General features: G+C 42.8%; 1 protein-coding gene across 2 annotated transcripts in view; it reads right to left on the bottom strand.

Annotated features, from left to right (window-relative positions):
• The window catches only part of BACH2 (BTB domain and CNC homolog 2), a 139480-nt gene extending 119968 nt beyond the window's left edge, over window positions 1–19512 (bottom strand). For both annotated transcript variants that reach the window (XM_033512871.1, XM_033512872.1), the window contains exon 1: window positions 19430–19512. The gene's annotated coding sequence lies outside the window, so the exon portion shown is untranslated. The remainder of the gene's footprint in view (window positions 1–19429) is intronic.
• Window positions 19513–20409: the final 897 nt, after the last annotated feature.

Genomic DNA, 20409 nt, shown 5'->3' with positions numbered 1-20409 from the left:
ACTGCATACAGATCAACTGACACAACCTCTCTGAATCTTGCTGAAACACATAAACAAAGCAAGATCAACTCAGGCAACTAGAATTTGCTGCCATGCTTTGGGCAAATGGTTTAAAAGCCAGAAGGTTTTGGACACCTTGGCTGAATGCTTCCAAATGAATAACTGCACACAAGTACACAGTGAATAGCAGGTTTTAGAATTCAGCGCCTATCCCTCTACACCACGTCGGTGGTTATCAACAGATTAACTTGGTATGACAATTTAGCTACAAGTCTCAGCCTGGAAGCACTTCCCTCCCCCCCTACACCTAAATCACAGTCAGAAATGCTCCGAAGGAGATTAGGTAGACGACTTTGCCAAGCACAAAACGCTGACCTAAATGTGTTCCTCTTTAAGTAGGTGGAGGTCCTAAATTTGACTGAAATGGCAACATTCAGTCCAGCCCTTTTGTGTTTTTCAAGGTTTGTATAAGCTTTAAAAGCCTCTCATTTCTTTTAAAGCAGGTTTTACTATCCCTAGAAATATTTTCTGCTCTTAGCCTTTTTGCTAGAAACATACTGACAAATTGCACATATTCTGCTGAATCTAGAGAAATGACAGGGTTTGTGCTTCACCTGCTACATCTGAAAAAAGCAACAGCTGCAGGTGATGCTCTGGCTTGTCCCAGCACTTGCTAGTGGTGTTCTGGTATACAAGAGGGATAGCTGCTTCATCGAACAATGTGCTCCGTAAGCTTTTACACTGTAAGCAAGGAGATCCCAAAATACAGGCTGCAGCAGTTCTAATTTTCATCCATGCAGCACTGTTAAATCAAAGGGATTTACATGGATTAGCAAAGGACAAAATTAGCCCATTTTAGTAATGGTAAAATGACATTAAGATTATAACCCATCTCACACTCCCAAGATTAATTACTTCCCAACTCAATATATTGAAAGGTTCTTTCTGCCTAACAGAGTAACATCAAATGAAAATAAACCAGTGGTTTGGTTTTTTTTTTTCCCTTTTTTATTTTCTGTTTGAGACATGATGGAAAGAATTAATTGGTTCATTTTCTTTAAAGAGTGAAAAAGGAGCACTATGCTGCTTGGTTAGAAACATCAGACTGTGGCTGCTGACAACTCACTGAACCCTGAACTGTGACATTACAGCTGGCCACAATGTAAGTCTTTTTGGAAGACGGAGCTCTCTTACACACCGGTAAGGTTGCTGTTACCCTCCACCCAGCTTCTCCTGAGATTCTCACACGTGAATAACTGTGCCTGTATGGGAACATTCAGAGAAAATGTCACAGAGGTTTTGAAATGATAACCAGAAAACACACTGTGGTATTAGTTCTGCTTAACTTTTTAAGAGCTTGAATTTAAGTTTTTATTAGCTTCTGCAAGGCTGAATTTCCCAGAATGATGTAACTGCTGTCTCAAAATCATCTGAAAATGTTTTTTTCCTGTCCTCACACTCCAGCTCTACATATCCCTTCTGCTGAGCTACGTCTAGAATAGCTAATGTGGATCAACTCACACATTGGGTTCTAAGGGACACAAATATAAAATGGGCTGAAGGATACCTAGGATGACGCAGAGAAACGTGTTTTGCACACACAGGGACACAACTGCTTCGGCATGGTGTAAGGAATCCTCAGCCACCAAAGGACATGTGGCAGCTGCCTGCCTGCATACTGGTCCCTATGCATGGCCTCTGCAAGCCAGCTGCACCCAGCCCAGCCTCCAGCTGAAAGCGTGGCTCCATTTGTGGCTGCTGACAAACAAAAGAGTTACTCGCTGTTAGTCCAGTGAAGAGGAGTGCTAAAGGCAACAAGTTCTTTACACAGACCCCACAAGGACACTTGTTCAAATATCAGGTGCTGGTTGGGGGCTGTACTTGAGGCTGTGACAAAACCCAGGGCAACTCAGGCTAAGGGGGTCCCGGTCCACACACAGCTTCAGAATCCCAGGGTGGGCAGCTCTGAGATCATTCCGAGCTGAACTCCTGGGAGTCATACATCTAGACATAGCATTTTCCTCCAGCAGGCAGTTTATTCTGGCTGCTTTGCTTGAAGCTGCTTGCACCCATCCCTTCATCAGCAAAGGCAGGGGCTGGTTTACAGCCCCAGTCCTGGGAACTGCATCTCCGCAGGGCTGCATGTGTGCACTACAGTTTAAGTACTTTGGGACTGCTCAGAGTGAAATGCATAAAATGCTAATGTATTACTAGACTCCTACAATATTTTTAAATAGCATCTCTGGTATATAGAACTATTTTACAAGCAAGTCAGTGTTCCATGACACCAAAGATTTTTATTTTATCTTTTAAAGTTTAAATATCAGTGAAAAGTGGGTGTTGATAGGATCTGCCAGCAGCACAAACAAAATGTACGAATCCAGACTAGAAATGAAGCGATCTCTCCACAACAGGGAAAGTAAGGCAGCACAACGGAAAAATATTCCACAACACACAGCACCTTGAAAGTACTGAACAAGCAAGTAGAACAAAGATTTCTAAGCACATTTGGACATGTGCTTCTTCAAGCAACATGTCAAAACCACTACCTTCTCCTCCCCTTCTTCTTGACAGATGGTCTGACTGGGCCCGAAGCCACACCACCAAGCTGTGATCTTGGCAAAACCCACAAGGTAAATAAGGCTGGGCACAAAGTACAACTGGAAGGGAGGCATGTGAGTGATGAAGGATGAGATCCCAGAGATTCAGACAGCAGCACAAGCTCATCTGAAACAATGCTCCGGCACAGTGCCAAGAGTGCTTTAGAGGTAAACACTACATAGCCAGGGCTGTATCCATCTCCAGTTGAGATGTTTAAAAGGTTAAACACTTCAAGTTTCCTGGGAAAATCCCAACTATGTTCATTTTAGTTGAAGCTACTACAAAAAACAAAAAAAAATCATCAAAATCTCTACATTTATTGATTTTTGCTTTCTACTGTGCAGCTACAGTTGTGTGAAGATACAAGAAAGTGCCACCATGCTCTTTTGCAAGACAGGATGTGCTTCATGTGTTCTGAGCCATCTCTATATGGGCTTTTTAAGATCAGCTGATTCCCTCAGATGTAAAAAAACACTGAGGAGATGCCAACTCACATTGTTTGAGCAATTATTTTTTTTAGTGTTGTGTAATGGAAACACCTGAATGAGTAACAATCAGTAATCAAAGCAAATAATGGCCAGATAACAAATCCTTCTGCTTCTGCAGGTTTGAATGTCAAATTACCAGTGCCATTCAAATTCTGGTTTGTTTTTAACTTCTGATCAATGCTAGCTAGCATGGCTAGGAAGACAATGCTTTCTACTCTCCACCTTCCCCCCTCCTCACTGCTCTGAAATCATCTGTCTCAAAGCCAGAAGTCTAAATGGAGTGTAGGGCAAGTTCAAAACAGGGAAGGTTGCTGGGAGTCTACTGCCAATCTCGCTCTGCAGTCACAGACTGCTCCCACAGCTCCATTAGCTGCCTGCAATCAAGGGCAGATGACTCAGTCCTGCTTGCTGTCCAGGTTTAATAGGTTCGGCTAGTTCATGAGCAATGGCTAGATTGCATTCCAAGACTTCACATCATTCATAAAGCAATTAAGTGTACACTTCTGGGGCTCCTCCAAGAGCCCATGAGAAGTGCCTTGTTCTACTGAGAGGATAACTGAAAGGCACGATTTTCAAAACAGAATAGCAAGACACAATGGGAAACTGTCAGAATATTCACCTTCTCCAAGTATCATGCTGAATGCATCATTCCTTTTCCACAAATCTCTCAAAAGCTCACTTACCTGTATACCCCTGGATTATAGATTGCTCTTGCTAGATGAAACCAAGAGCTGTAAACCACAGGGAAGCATCTCAGTGCGTGCTCAGTGCTGACAAAGCAGGCTAAGGAGCCATGGAGTTAACAAAGCAGATCTTTAATTTGAAAGCCACTGCAAAGGCAGGGGTACTCTTTACATATATACTTTTTATATATTCCCACCAGAGAACTGCAAGGCACCTAGCAAACAACAGAACATTTATACCTAGATTTACAAAGCTCAGGAGCTAAGTGACTTGAGCCCTCAGGCATTCCTCACAAAACCAGGACCACATCCCTAGAGAATGAAGCTACCTCGGAAGGCAGAACTGGGGGAGAAGCAAGCATTTCTATTTGACTCACACATGTTCATTCACCCCCCATACTCCTGCACTACTGCTTTAATATATGCACTGCTGCAGTGCCCCCTCTGCATGACTGTGTATTTTTAAACTCTCACTTCCAAGGCAAAGATCCTTTTGTTTGTTAGAGGGAGGCAACTTCTCTGGCAGTACAGAGGATCCTCAGCCTTAAATGGCTGATTCACAGTTGGGCCAAAGCTGGATCTTCCATGGACTTGAAAGGACAATTCTACACCTGTGGGCTGTGTTTTCTATGCTTTTCAGCTGAACCTGAGGGAGAAAGAAGTCCTGCTGGCAAGGACCTGTCTAAAACACATGCTACTTCTATATTACACCAAATGTTGAGAGTCATGACCACAGATCTAGTAAGTAGATGGCAGCCACGCTGCAAGAGCATCCTCCTCCTCCTCCTCCTCATGTATGAGACTTACAAAAGCCTGGATACTTAATGGTTTATAACATCTTTACTAAAAAGGAAAGAACATCAAAAAAATCTCCAAACACTCAAGGTCTCTTCACAACCTATTTCTGCAAAACCAGGAATCAGATTCCATTTCTCTGAGCATATCCACTGTCTAAACTGGAGATAAGTTTCAGGAGGAAAAAAGGAAAAAAACCCACCTCCTTACTCAGTTACCAAAACTTTCACTAAACTTTCAAAAAACGCTTTTGCAACAACACAAGAATTGTCTTTTTATTTTAAATGCAAAACTTTGGTATGGAAAGGAAGCTGAGCTGAAGGGTTATATAAGTCTTTTTCTTCTATTATTCTCCATTTCCTTTGCACATGCCAGTCAAAACTATAAAATACTTGTGGGAGAAATGCAGAAGGCACGGTTTCACATTCCAAAAGATCTATTTCCATGTGCTGCATACGAGCCAGTCGACCACCCAGGAAAGCCAGGCAAACACCCTTTGGCCCACCAGCGCTTCAATTGCTGATTGATGAGCAGTCCTTCTCTATCAGGGCTTTGCTCTGTATTTTCTATAAGAAATAAGTATCACACCTAGCAAGCAGCCAAGCCTGTGGCTGCATCACCTCTAAGTCTGCCCTGAAACAGTACTGATGAGCAGACCTGCACCTTCTCCTCTTGAGAAGTGGTGCCAATTCCTAAAATATTTTTAATAAACTGGCCACAAGAAAGAAAATAAAAAAGGAGTAGATAGCCTTAACACATAAGCCTGTCATACTATCACCTTATTTGTCAAACCCTTCCATCCTTCCCCTTTTCCCTCCATCACAACACTTTCACCTCAGTTTTATTTGAGAAATGAGAGTCAAGTTGGGTCATCAGTAGTCTTGGGAAAGGGTATGACCTACTGTTTTCTCTCCCTAAGCGCCCTGGACAATGTTACTTTCTTTTCATACATCAATCACAGAAAGGTTTGGTAACTGTTTCAGAGTCACTAAAATTAATCAGTCCCTGAGAGGCCAAGCTGGTTGAGAAACTGCAGGCTGGAGCAAGAGAAGTAGGCATGACTTGCCTTCAACAAAGCAGAAGGCATTTGGTTTTATTTAAAGGGGTAAAGGGCAATAAAACTCAGCCAAGTATTTATTTATTGGACTGAAGTGCCTGCAGCAAGAGAGGAGGGTGAGACGGTGTAAAGTTTTTGTAGTCCCAACTTTGGAAGAGAGGTAATTGAACTCTGGTTTCAATGCTGGAATAAGATAGCACAGAAAATCTTTGGTATGTGCTGTAGAAATGATGATTTATAGAAGCAATAGAGTGTCTGTGCACGTAAAACCAAAAAGGATCTAAAAGCCCTAAAGCTTTCCCAAAATGATACCTTTTCTTTGACCTGTTGGCCATTACTTTCTGCCAGTTCAAGACAGGAGCATGGGGAAGCAATAAGCCACTAGTGAGATTGCTGCTTCACAGAATGATGCTTGCAGTTCAGCAGAGCGGAATGCTGACTGGGCGTCACTGAAGCGTACCCTTGGATCTCTCCAGTGCTAAATAAATAAATTTAATAAAAGTTACAAGTATTAATGGAGCTTTACGTAGTCTTGACCCAAACCTCCATGCAATGGTGTGGTTACTTGATAATGTTTCACTACAGGCTAGTATGTGGACCTACCAGCTGCAACTTAGTTGGCTCTCAGTCATGTCCCCCCACTCATGTGAGGGTAATATAATGGGGGGAATGGCCAATTAGAGACCCCCAACTTTGGGTTAATTTCAGCTCTGGTGAACACAACTGACTTTCAGCTCATGGCAGAGCAAAAAAAACCATGGAGGTCCATCTGAGGATGCTGCAGAGGCTCAGGGGATGTGCAGCAGAGAGCAAGAAGAGGAAAAATGGGATGACCTTGCAATGTTTAGCTGGGACTGTCAGGCAACAGTTAATGCTGAGGAATCTTGCAATTCTGTTTATGTTCTTTCAGCACAAGCAGGTGTTGGGAAGCCCAGGATGGGAGGGGCATGCAGATAAAAAAAAGAAAGAGGAACCACTTTTTTTTCTTGTGTGCGTGATCTATTCAGATGAATCTTTTTTACCGACAGGCTCTCTTCCTGGAATCAGCACGGATGACCAAGTGTCACTCTGTGGCTCTCTGATAAACACACAGCATACCACAAATGTCTAGGTTATCTTGCCTGTTTGTAGTGGAGGTTTTGATGGGAGTTCTGGGATTATTAAGGAATTTTTAACAGGCATTATTAAAGCCTCCCAGCTTTTTAAAATTTAGATTTATTTGGTTGAAGTTTTGTTATTTTCATACTATTATAGTTGTGGGCTGCAATGCTTACCATCTGAAAACTGAGACATATAGGACACATACCCATTGACACACATCTCATTTCTTCCCTTGGACACCTTGAATACAGCTGTGCACATGACTTTTACAGTGACAGATTTTGTACAGAGGAATGTTCTGACCTGTAGATTTCCCTCCAAATGCTGCTGTTCTTTGTCCAGTGCCACAGCCACCTCTCTCCCTTTTTCTGCGCCTGTTTTACTGAACATCAGTGTCACTGGCTGGCATGATTAGTGTGGCTGACATTATGCCACTGCTCTAAAGGAAACAGGCAGAGGGCAAAGGAAAAAAACAAACAAAACATCCAACCCAAAACCTCTAGCCATCTTAGGCAAAATAAATCAGGCTCAAAGAGATATAACCAACTTTCCAGTTACAGAGAAGGTCCTTGCACTGCAATAGACACATGTGGCATTTCAATCAGCTACTATGCTTGGAAAACAGGTACACTTCTGCCTGCCCCAACACATCCTGGAGTGCTTCACTTCCCAGACATTGAAGGAAAAAGTGAAATGAATGGAGGGGGGGGAGGAGGAGAGAGGGGGAGGGAGTAGAAAATAAAATGGTTAAAACCACCCAAACAAACCAACACAAACAAAATAAAAACAAATCACCAAAAAATGCAACCCAGCAGCATCAGACAGGAGATAAAGCCTGACCTGTGATTCAGCAGATTCAAATGCTCAGAAGTACAACAGCCTGTGCACTACTGAAAGACAGCAGCAGTCCATTACACGTATGGATTTGCAGCACTTTGTCAGCACTAATGATGTTACCTCATTAAGAGAGATAAATGCCTTACTGTACTACCAAAAGCATCTGCTCCTTCCTTCATCTCGCCTGCTCTCCATCAGGGCGATCAGCAGCAGCGCAGAGAAAAACAAATCAAAATACAACACTAAACTCACTTAGAGCCACTTGATAAGGTTGTTTTGTGTTGTTTTAATGTCAACGTTTTTATGTCATTTTTTTAAATGGGGTTATGCCGTGCTTCCTACCAGATACCTCTTCTCTTGACACTAAATCTGCATATCAAAGAAAACAAAGCCCCGTGAACCACCATGGCCCACCAGCTTTCAAAGGACTTCTCAGAAAATAAACTAATGTCTACCTCGAATAATTCATTCACTGTTGAGTAAAATGATGCAACTTCAATCACAGCAGGTGAATTAGGTAAGGGGGTGACAATGACTTCTGTCTGTTAACACCCTCCAAACATGTTGCCACGCTCAACACAACAGTTTTTTTTCAACAGATTCCTCTCTACATGCAAAGGTAGCAGTTTACAATAATGAATGCTTTATGCATTATTCCTTTGTGTATAGGGTCTCCCAAGCACACATTATTAAAGTCTATTAAACTCCCTATTTAGCAGAATTACCAATGTGCCTTTGGGGAAATTATTACAATGAAGCTGTGCTGGTATTTAAACTCCAGTTGTGTAACAATATTTTCCTAATCACCAATCCAGGTATCAACATTTAAGTGCAGTCAGACTTCTTCCAGCACAGCATAAACCTATGAGCTGCTTATGGAAATTCATTTTAAGAAATTATTATTTCAACATGGCATGTTTCTCATAGTTAGTCTCAGACAGCTTTTGCTTTAAAATAATAGAAACTCCTTCCTGATCCTCTTCACCAAGCAGAGCCCTCCACAGTTAAACTTGGTTACAGAACCAATTAACTCTTTGCAGCCACACCGTTTCTGTCAGCATACCAGTATCTGCAAGATGCCAGCCCATTTAAGGAAAATTTGGCCAACAAGGTCCCATTCTTTACAAATGGCTTTTCTATGAGAAAAAAATCTGCCCTGGGTGCAAGGGATAGAACAGTCAAAAGGCTGCTTAAATCCAGTGTATACCTAGGTCCTTCCTCTGGTCCAGCTACAAGTCAGAGAGCTGAGTATTTAAAGCAGCAACAGTGCAGTTATTAACTGTTGTTTGTGCCCCTCAGACCATTTCCCCTTTTCATTCTGCACAATAGAGCTACAGCTAGCTACTCTCTAAATGTGCCTGTTTTCGTGGCAACAAGTCAAACTCTGTTCCAAATTTGCAACGTGTGTCTGTACCTGCCGTGACAAGAACAAATATTTTTCCAATGGGAAGAGTCTCACGTTCTCAGGGGAAGAGGAAGCAAACTTCACCATACTAGAAATCACAGGATTCAGCTTCCTGGGGTGGGGTAGAAGAGACCTAGGTCTCAACCTTCCAGGTTTCCTCCTTGACCTTCAATAAATCACCGTGTTCCTGCCTTCATTTTTCATCAGTACAAAGTGCTCAGGTTCTATCTGTGGGGCAGTCAGGCTCTCCAGCAAAGACAAAAGATGCCTTGTCCTTGCTACTACATTACACTAACAGTTTTACAACTTCAACAGCAGTTCAATTTTCAGTCACCTTCAGTGATAAAAACCAGCATTAATTTACTGAAAAAACACTGACAACTATCTTACAAAAACAGTGGTCAAAGAAACAGAATATAACTAATGGAGCCAAGCAACAGGGCTTCACATCTTATGAAAATGCAAAATTTAGGCCATCATACGTGCATGTTTTGATATGCCAGAATTCAAAGTTTATATCCAGATATAGATAAAAGAAGGACTGAAATCATCACTGGAAGCTTGTATCTATACTAAAGATTCTTCTGATAAGTATGAGTCAAATATTGTCTGCCCTTTTTAGCTCTAAGGCAGGCCTGCACGATGAAATTGTTTCCACCAGGACCAAAAGTCCTTCAGGGAACAATCCTTGGGAAAAAAGCACAGCAAATAGGAAGGCATATTTTAGCCATACACTAATTTCTCTATGAATCAATGGACAAAAGCTCTTCCTTTCTCCAATTACAACCCCAGAGCTAAATCACCTTCTCTGTTTTACAATCTCATTGACATTGCTCAAGTTACACATGCACCAGAGTAGATTTTGTTCTCAGGGGCACTGGGAGACCAAATCTCCCATAAATAAGAAAGGAAACAATCAGTTCACCTTAACTGCAGTGGGATGAGGAATAGCTCTTTCACCTAATAAAGGAGATGTATGTCTAAGAGACAAAGGGAAAATAACACTAATTTCACTTTTTCAGTTTACCTCTCCATTAGGAAAGACTCTTACATACTTAAAAAGTTTTTCAGTCTTTTAAGGCTGTTTTATGCAACTGCAGACCAGAAGCCCAAAAGTACATCAGCTTTTGGCTTAGAGAACTTGCTGGTGTCTACTTCACTGTCTTCCATCCTGCTTGATAGGGTTGATCACCCTATTGCCTGAATTTGTCAGTCCCTTTTCCTACCACTTACTTCTATACCTCAACACCAGTTTCACAACCATGAGGTGAGATGCTTCTGCTGAGTTGTACAAAGCCCAACCACGTCTTTAGCTTAGTTTGTTGATGACTGGCTTCACCCCATCAAGCAGATTATGGTCAGCTTCATGAGCACCAACACTGGCACAAGAGGGAACGGGGCAAGTCCTGGCCAAGGACAGTGTAGGAAGAGAGAGACAATGAGTGGTCATAACTGGGACTGGCATAGGCTGCCACAAAACGCCTAGTCATGTACCTGACATGTACCAGAAGACATCACACAAAAACACAAGCACATATCGTGGCATTTAACATGGGGCCATTGCAGTATGTGTATCTCATGTTCCCATCCTGTTATGGCATTGTGTTGATCCCACCAGAGGACAGACCTCACAAAAGCACCTGGCAATACAACGTCACGTTTATTACACAGTACTGGGCATAGACCGTCATTTGTTACTGTGACATGTGGACCAGCAGCCACCCCAGCCAAGCTGTCACTTTGTCTCTCCTGCCACCTACTGTACTGAAAACCAAAATATGTGTCACCAACTCACGTGCATTTCCACTTGTGTTCAGAAATACCAACCTTTAGTTCTTCTAGAAGTGCCGCTGCATGCATATAAGAACTCCCTGCTGTCACCACTCCTTCAGCAATGCTATCCACTGTTTCCTGTTGAAGGCTAACTGCAGCACTTGGAGCTCTACTTAACTCACTAATGCTCCAGTTAAAATTAGCATTAAACACTAAAAATTCTCTAGAGTTTAGGGCATGAACCCCTCTCTCCCTTTGCCCCATGGAGAATTAATCACAAAAGATTTATTTTAAACTGTAAACAGGCTATGATAGCCCACAAACCTCTGGCCCTTAATTTTCTGTTGTGTCCAATGACAACACTCACAGGGGGCAAAACCCAGCAGAAAAGTAACTTCCCATTGAGCGTGTGATTGTCAGCCTGTGGGCAGGGGTGAAACTCCTGCTGCACTTGAGCTGCGCAACCAAGTGAGTGTCACCCAAGAACAGACCTGCCACATGCAAGAATCTGTTTCAGACCGTGGTTCACCCTTGTCCTTTTAACCTCTTGTGCTCAAAACACCAGCTGAGCAGGCCTGGCTGTGCCTCCCATACCCTCAGCAGCGCAGTGCTACCCACAACGTCCTCCCCACGCGGTCCTGCTGCCTGCGACATCACCGGCTGCAAAAAGGGCTGATGCTTGCATCCAAGCAGTGCATCCCAGGAGAAGAATTCTTTAATAGGAACTATCTGCGTTCTGCCATCTTTCTGGACACCATTAACCATAGAGAACAGCATGGAGAAGGGCAGCAACAAGTCTTGGCTGGTCCAGACTGGTCCAAGGCCACCACAGGGGCTTCAAACCCTTTCACAGTACTATATAGAAGCCAATTAGCAAGCAACTCAAAACCAAAAAGACAGATATCCCATGTTAATTACTTACGCCTTTCTCCCAGAATGCACAAGAAGTTTATATTTCAGTATTTTATTATTAATTTTGAAAATGTATTCAAACAGAAAACAATAAGCTGAATTTTCTAACAGAAATCTTGTTACTTTCTACGATGAAGCTACCTTGTGGGTGCTAGTTTATTTTCCCATGTATGGTATTCCCTTTTACCTAATCAAGAGCTTGGGGCTCTATGACAGCAGCTAGCTTTGATAAAAGGAGTATTCTGATGAGGGAGGAAAGTATCCAAAACTTGCATGATCCAGTAAGCAATCAAATGTGTTTATTTATGCTGTGACCACAGCAATCAAGAGGTATTAAAATGTGGAACAGAGCATCAGTTAAGTGCATTTTAAATCTGATTTTTTACTGGTTGCAGTAAGGAAATTGTTGACTAGCAGGACTCTTTAGGGTCTTTACAGGCTGCAATTAGTGAAGCAGATACAGAAGATAAATTGCTCCACTCCTGCAAAAGCAAGTCTTACTTTTGCAAGTAATAGTGGGCCCTTCATCTCAGCACTTAGAATTTGATCAAGCGAGGAAAAAACATTAATATAATTCCACTCACTCCCAGATAAACTTCTCTGAAAAATGAGTACATTTCTTCTCCTTAAACAAATATGACAAGGCTATAACTAAAAATATTTTTGTAACACACAGAGTTCAGTACGAACACAGGAAAACAATTGGCAAGAGCAACTGGAGTGTCTAATCCCAGCTATTTAGCCACCAAAATGCTTCAAGAGCTGTGATACATCCACTTAAAGCCAAATATGGCTCACAAATAGCTATTAAACATGAATGAACCTAGCAAGAAACAGCAGTATGTTCCCCTTAATTGTACAAAGGCTGCAAAGAGGTTAAAAAAAAAGGTATTTCTATAGCATCTGATCAGAAGTGGCTTTTGCTGACACCTATTTAATTTATAACAAAATCAAGGAAAAAAAATAAAGGATGACATTAGCAGTTAGTAATGCTAGAGAAGCTATCAGTGAAAAGCTAATGAAATGAACAGAGCCTTAAAACAACTTGGTATTTTTTAACACAGACTTGAAAACCTGCTACTGCAAAGGCACTGTCAGAGTGTGATTGGACATCCATGCTAGAAACTTTCAGACAGCTTTTAAGGTTCCCTAAGAATGCTCCAAGGCAATTCAAGAAGGGAATTTTATACACAAAGTGCTGTCTAGATTGGTGTATCACTTAACCAACCTGCAAAGTTTAATCTTTGAAAGAACTTTTACTTCCACTGTGCTTGACCACACAGAAGGCAAAGAGAATTAAGCTTGTTTCTTCTTGTAAGTCTTCCATGGCCGATGAAGACTTTCTAACAGAAACAGAAACTGGATGATAAACAGGTAATAAGCTACTCCCAGATCTTCCCTTGCTTTGAGAAGAGTGAAGCCACTGTGAGATTTCAGAACAGATTCTACAAACAAGCTGTTAAGAAAAGCCGCTATCCAGAAGGCTCAACAGGAGGAAAAAGGAAGCAGGGAAATCACAGTTAATGGGATTTGGCTGCACCCAGACAACAGCTAGGTTTTGAATACATTACAAACAGTGCTGCACTCCACTATTGCACCAATTCATTGCTGGATGAGAAAAATTTACATAGATTTAGAGTTCCACAGAAACTTAATCTGTTTAGAATAAATCTTGTCTCTTCCCTGAAATGCCTTCTGATGAACACATGACAAAGAAGAAATCGCCACCACTACACCATAACTTTTATAATTTTCTGTTAGGGGGAAGGCAGGCAGGCAGATTTATTTGTTTTGAGGTTACTTCCTAGGTCCCATAAATGAACATTTGCCTCATTTACCTCAAATATCACTATAGAGTACTATAAAGTTTGCCTAAGTTTTCCAAGAATCACTATCCTGTCCCGTCAAAAGGATAATGTGACATCAAACATAGAGGGTTACCTCTCTCCTACCACCTATCTCCTTGGCACAACATAAGAAGGTTGAGCAACCTGAGCAGGAGGTCCTCAGTGCCTCCCTTCCCAAGCCTTGGTGGGGATCTACTGCTCGTCCTCCAACCTAGGATGGAGAGAATTAGTAGTTTAGAGCTACTAATTGAAAGAAAAATTGCCATAGACAATGTCCTCTACCTTTGCAAACTGATGCCAAGCATAGGACATGATTCAACAAGTATGAACTCCACACTCATCCCTCCTCAGATCCCAAAGGAGGCAGCGCCACAGTACGTGCCAGGAGGGAAGAGGCTGGCAGCAGCAGAGAAACTTCTAGTCTAATCATGAGACAGACAGAAGAATGGGAACGACAGGAGAAGTGAGATAAAAGAATTAGGGGGCTGATCGCATCAATACACTTTTAGAAGAAGGAGAGGAAGTTGAGAGGCTGTGAAAGAGGGGGAAGGAAGAGTAAGGCTGATTTTCCCGATAGACAGGTCATAAACAGTTCCCGAAACCTGCCTAGTCGGGCTGGTCGTCTGACGTAAAGATGCAAAAAGCAACACATGTGGCATCTTTGAAGCGGAAAAAGGAGACGTTGAGGACTGGGGCACTCTGTAGGGGAATAAAAAACCTACAAGTCCTCTAAGTGCCATAAATAGAGACAAAGCTAGGGCTTTCAACCAATAATCAATGTGAACAGTTAAAAAAGTTCTGCAGAATTGTCCACTAAGACAAAAACCTTAAAAACTGTCTCTTCACAAATGTCTTTTCTTTTGGAAATCCCACACCCACTGCTGGGAGATTAGCTTCGCAAAGTGAGAATTTAACTGGAATTGCAGCTCTGGGTAACAACAGGAAATGTTGCTCACAGCAACAGAAAATGTAGGATGATTAGGTTTTTGGGGAAAAAGGGAAAGAAAGTCACAGTAACTATGCAAACAGAATAAACAACAATGTTGTCCTTCTCCAGGACCTTTCCAAGGTTCTCTGAGCAATCTACAGCCATTCCCCCTTAAAGGCTGCTGTGCTTATGGCCCACAGCTTAATGCACCATCTAGGTCCCAAGCCTGGCTGTACTCCTCATCTTTATAGTTCTAGCCTTCTGCTGATCCTCACACCAGACATCAGCTGATGGCCAGGGACCCCATGGGGGGGTTTGTGCCCTGCAGGACCCCAGCTGGAACTTGGGGTGTTGCCAAGTGCTCCTTGAACATAAGTAATGAGGCAGCCTCATCAAGAGACAGACAAGACAAAAGGATTCCACCAAGTGAGGACACTCTTAGCGCAGAAGGGAAGGCTCTCCCCACACTGAACGTGCTGTGCTCAGTGGCACAGCCCAGCAGAGCAAGCGGGCTCGGAAAGCCAGCCGTCTTTCAGACAAAAGTGTAAAAAAGCATCGGGAGGAGAAAAAGGGAAAGACAAGGTCAAGTTAGAGGGAGGCAAGCTCCAGACAAACCCTCCCCTCCCCAGAGGAAAGCACCTCAACAGACATTGCTGTGGAGTCAGCAGTGCACAAGATACTACTCAGCAGGGGAACGCATCGTGTTAAAATACAAACCTTTGTTTACATGCTTCCTCAACTGTTCCTCAACTGTTGCTGAGAATTTTAGGAAATACTTTGCATTGGACTTGTTTTATTGCATATTTCCCACCAATTTACAGTTCCAGTTTCTACTTCTATTCTTAATTTTTAATCACCGCTGGGACAAAACAGTAACATTCAGATGCTGCCTCGCTAAGAAAACTGGAGTAACTGGGAGTTATATTAACAATACTTAAATACAGTCTATTTAAAGGTTTGAACGCATCTTGTTAGAACACTGCATAAATTAACCCAACCTAATTCTCTAGGATGTAACAAGATCTGAAAAGCTCCAAGTTTCATGTTCTCTCTTACCACCCACTTAAAAAACCAAAACCCAACATGCTGGGGTTAGCTTAGGTTGCAAACGAAAACAAAATTCACATTCAACTGAATAAAGGCAATTTACTCCTCAATGCAATGAAGATGATGCCACAACCAGCTCAAAATCAAAGCAAGAAGAGGTTCTCTCCATCCCCCTCCATGCATATCCCCCCCTTATTTTTGCTGTTAGTGATGCCCCCCCAGCCTATCTGCTCAGGATTCTTAACCTCTCACTCCATCCCTCCCCAGTGTCCAAAACCATCCCTGGATGGAGCAAAGCGCGCCCTGCTGCTGCTGGGCTCCCAGTCTCCGCCGCACCGCTTGCACTGGCGGCCAGACAAAGCAAACTCCAGTTGCATCACGGAGAAAACTCATTTTCCAGCAACCTCCCAGCCCGGAGTTTACCGCTACTGTAATCCGGTGCTGTCAACAACGCCGCCTTTGTTGCGCGCCCGTGTGCGCCGCCCGCTTGCCGGTTGGGTTTTCGTTTTGGGTTTTTTTATTATTATTATTTTTTATTACTATTATTTATTTTAAGGAGAATTTTTGTTTTAAATGAGTAATCTGTTTTCGAGAGATTTCTCCCCCGTGCTGGCTCCACCCTGTACTGTAAACGAGACATTACCTTATACAAGAATGAATCTGCTGCATTCCTCTGTCTAGCTGCCTCGCAGCACATTTCCTACACTCACAGCAGCCCCGGCAGTGCACGCTCTCCCACCCCTTCCCCCCCACCTTTTTCTCTTTTTTCTTCCCCCCCCCCCTTTTTTTTTCTTTCCTTTTCACTGCCTCGCTGTGTTTTTGTGTAAATGATCTCACATGACTCAACAAATCCATCTGCCTGGAGCAGGCCAAGTTTGGAGCCTTCCCAGGAGGGAGGAGAAGAATTGCTTTGTGGAAAGGACCTGGAGCTTTGCCCTTTCTCTGGCTCAAATTACCCGCCTGTCAGGCCTGACGGATTTGGCTAAAAATAAAAGGAAGCGGGCCGTGAAAAGGAGATGAATGAGCTCAGCAGTTCCTTAGATAACATGGGGTCTGGTGTCGCCCAAAGATCCCAAAGCAGGAACTTCGGATGCCGGACATGTAAGTGTGGTGCTGCAGCCTCAGTGAACTCGGCTGCTTGAGGACCCAAAAAAAAAAGGCACAAAAAAAGGCAAAACCAACCATACGCTGTTGGAAATAAATGGATTAAAGACACTCAGAGCAGGAAAACTGCCTGCTGTAGATTTGGGCTTGTAAATGGGGAGATTTACGGGGTTTCCAGAGGGGAAAGGGGGCGTGGGGGGGTGTGGCAGGAGGCCGTACGTGATGTCAGCCTCCCGCCCTGACCGGGGAGCCTCTGCATCCTTCCTGCAAATGCCTGCCCAGCGCCCGCAGCGGGTATTAAGCACTTAGTTTGGCAATGTAATGACACACTGCAACAATCTGTAATGCAAGGCAGTCAGCAAAGCCCTGGCTCGAAAAGCTCTTTCTCCTAACCATTAACCATATGTTTGGCTCCGCCGCCGCCCAAGCGAGCGGGTGTTCCAGCGCACCATCTGGTTTCTATCCACACAAGCAACTGCAAAGCACAAGAGTATTTCCCTCTGGAGCTGTGTCTTCCTCCCTGGCCCTCGATCCCCACTCGGCTCCCCACTTCTCTGCTCCCCGTCTTCCTCCTTTGCCCCTTTCCAGCAGCAACTTCACCTCCCCGCCCCACTAATGTCTCGAAGCAGTGGAGACCAAGACCACACCACCAAAGATGCACCAGAAGAGCGGGGATCCTGCCTTGTGCTGCCCTCTGTGAGCTCACACCCCTACACACATGTGTACAACACACACACAGAGGGACTGCATCCCTCATCACCAATGCCTGGGGTATTGCATTAAAAAATAAGTGTGTTCTTGAGCAGGCCAGGAGCCGCTGCAGTGTCCATCACATCTCGCTCACGCACACATGCGCACAGGGGGTGCTCAATTTGGATTACATCAACTCTGCGCCGACACTGCAAAAGGACTTTGAGAATGCACCTAACAACAGGAGGACCAATAGCAGTTTTATCTCCTGCTCTCAATTAGGGCTTTCTATGAACATCAGGTGCTGGTCCCCCATACCACCAAAATAAGAACGCTCTGGGGGGGAAAAAAATAAGTAATAAAGGAAAAAGAGAAAGAGAAATGGAATGAGAATGCGCTGAAGAAAAAGGAATGAAAATATTTACTTTTCCTGTGATAACCAAACAAGCTCTTTCTGAAACGATATAAAAAGCTTTCAAGTGTTATATTTTAGAAGGCCTTGTACCATATGTTTGCTTTACAATTTTATGAATTCTAACTACTATTTATGTTTTTAAAGCACTTCCATCATTCCGTTTGTTTCTGAAGTACCTATGGGACATCAGCAGTAATTTTCCCCTCAGGCTGGCCAATTTAAGATTAATCATGACCTATTGCAAGTAAGTATTCAGGGATGCAAGCAATAGGATATTCAGCAAATTCAACACTTGCTCCTTTAAAGTAAGTTTATACTCTGCAATGAGTGACATGTACGGTGTTTATCCAAGTTACCAGTGCTATGAGGAAAAAAAACCCACCCATTACATTTGCAAATACGTACAAATCACAGCTGTAAGCACCCAACTGCTTACACCAGGACTTGTTTCTATGACTGGATATTGATTTTTTTTTTAATAATGTGTCATTATACCAATGTTGATACAGCAGCCAGCTTCCTGGAGTACGCAATTTAATACTAAAAAGAAGCTGGCTTTAGTAAATATCAAATCCACACCCATTCATATACTTTTTAAATGTCCTTCTTGGTCATGACTACAGCAATGCAAAGCGACAGCTGCTTTTTTCCTCACCTTGCACCTAACGAAGAAAATGTACTTGCCAGTTAGAAACAGCTCAGTTTAAGGCAATGAGCTTTGCTGATCTCAATAAAATACTGCAGAATCTCTTCAACTTGCTAGAAACCAAGAATCTACATTGGAAAAAATGATGCATATTTTTCAAACTTCCTCTGTATGAGAAATCAGTGAACGAAAAAGCACACCGTAGGCCCTTATCCCAGAATCAAACAGGCGTGGGGAAAACCATATGCTTGTGAAAAGCCTGATGACTTCACTAGGATTGCCTAAGAAGATTGAGGATAGGATCTGCTCTCAATTACAAATGTAGAGAGTGCAATTAGCACTGTAAATTCCCCCTGCCTTCATTCTGCGCTCCCCTTCAGTGAGGGGAAATAATTAAAATGATTCAAACCGTAAGAGATGCATTTTAGCTAGGAATTTACTTTTCCTACAAAACAGGATCTAAATATGTTAAAGTCCATTACTTTGAGATAATATGTTGCAAACATTAATAGGATGCTTAGACATCACACATTAGGTTTCCTACAACCATGCAATGAGAAATTGTCTTCACTCACACAACAGAAAACAACCAGCAGTAGTTCTCTAAAGCAGTAAAGGTCTAGGTCTGGGTCTTTCCGCAGATAATGATCTGCTCTGATCCAGAAATCCTTTTAAAGGGGGAATTCAAGGGAGATATTCGTAGATTTAGGGTCTCTGAAGGGACCACTAATCATTTGACCTTCTTCCATGAAACAGGCATGGAGCTTCACCTACATCAACACAGCTGTAAGAGGTTGAAGGAGAGAATCTCCTAGGGTTAAAAACTAACTCATTAAAAACCCCCAACAAAACAAAAAAACCCAGTCTCAGATACAACAGCCTGACATAAAGAATGAAGCTACTGCAGCCCAGCATCACTCCCCAGCACTGTGGGAACACCCACACCCTCTCATCTGGTCTGAATGAATTAACAGCCAGCTACTGGGTCTTGTTATACCTTGTCACCTTCCTCTACTCCTCAGGCCCTGACAAAGGGCCACTGGAAGCCTGAAACCCAGCCAGTTTTTAAAACATTATAAAAAGTGGTGTCACATTATTACCTGAATCCACTGAGTCCTCCTGCCAACAATGACGTTCATGCAATCACATTTTTCTGTTTTTAAGAACTTCTCTCTTGCTTCATTGCTCTGTGTGAAAAACAACACAAAACAGAAAATTGATTAACTGCAAGCAATTATCTACTATTTGCATTACAGCACTTTTGTAGTAAACATTCAAGTCTTTTGTTTTCTGCCTCATCTCATAAAAATATTAAACAAGTCCTTTCCCCAAAATCACACATTGATCAAATAGAAGGAACAGACACCAATTTGGAGAGGCAGCTGAGCTACCATAGCCCATCATGTGTAGAGCTACACAGGAGAACGCAGCTCTCCTATGCCCAAATCCTCTGCCCTCTTCCCAGGCCATCCTGCCTGGCAGCACTGGGATCAATGCCAAGCAGACAGTGCCACCAAAAGCAGAAATACAGAGGGAGAGAAAGCTAATTAAATTTCTTTCAGTATCAACAGCAAATACAAGCCACTAATAACCCCAGCAGTGATGTAAATATAATACTTGCAAAATTGCATCAACTGTAGATTACTTAATCATAAAGTTTCCCCATACTCTGTACCTACAACATTATTTAAGTACTGACTCCACTTCAAATTCTCAAAAGGGTCTTTTAGTGTCTGTGTTTACTCCTCGCTTCCCATATTAGCAGCTTCAAGCTTTAGTGTCTAATTCCCTTGCCAATACACTTCATAGAAGACATTTGTACATTTAAGTGAGGAAGAAAAAAGCCCATATGGTAGAAACCCAGCTGAAGACATAACCTCAACCCCCACCCCCAACCTCTCTGAGTGGCCAGAAGACACATGATAAATAAAGGAATCTGGATTTTCAGTACTGGAAATGCCATTAGTGTCAGTATTTCATTGCTTTCTTTGAAAGCAAACAAAACAAACCCCTTCAGTTGAAGAGATGCAGCTCAACCATGTGTACATGATCCTTTGCTTACCTTCACAAAGGCATACAG

Source organism: Parus major, chromosome 3, assembly GCF_001522545.3.
Source record: "Parus major isolate Abel chromosome 3, Parus_major1.1, whole genome shotgun sequence".
In the NCBI taxonomy this organism is placed as follows: domain Eukaryota; kingdom Metazoa; phylum Chordata; class Aves; order Passeriformes; family Paridae; genus Parus; species Parus major.
The sequence above is the reverse complement of the archived record's forward strand: the minus strand, read 5'-3'. Positions and strand labels throughout refer to the sequence as shown.